At 35.6% G+C, this 1,763-nt stretch overlaps 1 protein-coding gene across 3 annotated transcripts in view; it reads right to left on the bottom strand.

Annotated features, from left to right (window-relative positions):
- Positions 1-1,031, bottom strand: part of LOC113316842 (putative F-box protein At5g42430) — a 4,357-nt gene extending 3,326 nt beyond the window's left edge. For all 3 annotated transcript variants that reach the window (XR_003343042.1, XR_003343043.1, XR_003343044.1), the window contains exons 1-2: positions 903-1,031; positions 61-285 (exon numbers count right to left, since the gene is read on the bottom strand). The gene's annotated coding sequence lies outside the window, so the exon portion shown is untranslated. The remainder of the gene's footprint in view (positions 1-60; positions 286-902) is intronic.
- Between the last annotated feature and the right edge of the window lie 732 nt (positions 1,032-1,763).

Raw genomic sequence — 1,763 nt, 5'->3', positions numbered from 1 at the left:
GGGGTGAATTTTTTTTTTGTGTTGCCTCCAAATCAATACGGGAAAACAGCACCACTTCACCTTGAAAGCACTAATGAGATGAGATCATATTACTCGTGCAAGACAACAATGTACAAAAATGTGTTGTGTAGTCTCCCTTCTCTGCCACACTCTCACTGACCTTACCAAACTTCATAGAGAATTTATTCTCGTTTGAATTGAAATCTCCTGAATCCTCATTAGCACTAGCAAGGAATTTAAGGAATCAGTTACTTGATCTAGAACTGTTCTATCATTGGCATTAACCTGTCATGAACAGAAACGCAAAACCAAATCCACACAAATTAGTATAGTTACTAGAAATGAATTCAGCATTATTAAGACCACAGTTATTGATTTATTATTATGTGAATGTACTCTTATTATGACAACCAGATATCAAGCAGACTTGCACCTGCAAGCTTTTAATACAAGAAACTGGCATTACCTATGCTGTTAAAGAACCAAAATTATAAAATTCAGATCAAACTAAACTAATACATATTATACATGAGAGTGTTTACAAGGTATGTGAACTTTGCATTCGCATAATTCCGCTTATGAAAAGTTTTAGCTGTGAAGCTAATGCAATAAGCTTAAGCTGCTAATAATATCATACTGGACCCAAACCCTAGATACTAACTAGTTATAGACAATTTCAATAACCAATGATTGAATATCATTGTATCAGTATTAGAAAACCAATAACTCTTGTTCTTGATCGAATTCGAAATCAAACCCAAAAAATACCAAACCCTAGAAAATTAAAATAACCCTAAACACCAATCAACTTTTTCAAAATTTGATAACAGGAGGAAACAATTGGGTTTTTTTTAGGTACCAGTGAATGATAATAATAGATAGTATCAATGAAAATTCCTTACCTAAAACAGTTGGTGATCAACAATTTCATTCGCCACTTCCTTTACCTGTTTCTCTCGACTTCTTCTTTTCTCTCAACTGGAGTCTCCCTCTGTAAACGTAGCAATTGATTGGAAAGTGAGATAAAGGCTTAGGTGGTGGACTAAACTTCTTTTAGTTAGAGGGCTAAATTCACGGACCCGGTGGACTAAATAATAAAGAATTTTGGGGTAAGAATAATAGAGAGAAAAAAGAGAACAGCTTTTACCCCATTACATAAGTTTAGCGTTTTATTTATACAAGTAGAAGGAAAACTTTTAGTGGTCTAATGGACCGCACATCCACGGGATCATAAGCCCTATAACACTCCCCCTTGTGCGGTTCAAAAGCGGAATTTCAAATGTGTTGCCTCATTAAAACCTTGACAAGGAAAATTCAATGGGACAAAACCTTGACGAAGGGAAAAGAGTACAACGTGTTGATAAAACTGGCCACTTCTCTTCAGAAAAACCTAAAATATAAAAACCCTGTGGGAAAAAGATAGTTTCAATCGGAGAGTCATAAACCTAGTGTTGTTGTTGTCTCATTAAAAACCTTGCCGAGTAACAAAACCCATTGGGACAAAATAAAACTCGGTGAAGGGAAAAAGAGTTCAACAAACACTCGCTCCCCCTGATGTCGTCATCTCCCCCTGATTGCAATCAAGGGAGTTCGGACAATTTCCTTAGTCCAATACTCTTTACGTGTTTTTCAAATAAGGACTTAGGAAGTGACTTAGTAAATAAATCGGACGGTACTTTGTTGACTTGAATGTTTAAGAGGCACTGTTGTTGCTGATTGTAAAAAAACTTTGGTGAAATATGTTTAGTATTATCACCCGTGAT

Source organism: Papaver somniferum, chromosome 10 (genome assembly GCF_003573695.1).
Source record: "Papaver somniferum cultivar HN1 chromosome 10, ASM357369v1, whole genome shotgun sequence".
NCBI classification, from domain to species: domain Eukaryota; kingdom Viridiplantae; phylum Streptophyta; class Magnoliopsida; order Ranunculales; family Papaveraceae; genus Papaver; species Papaver somniferum.
The sequence above is the reverse complement of the archived record's forward strand: the minus strand, read 5'-3'. Positions and strand labels throughout refer to the sequence as shown.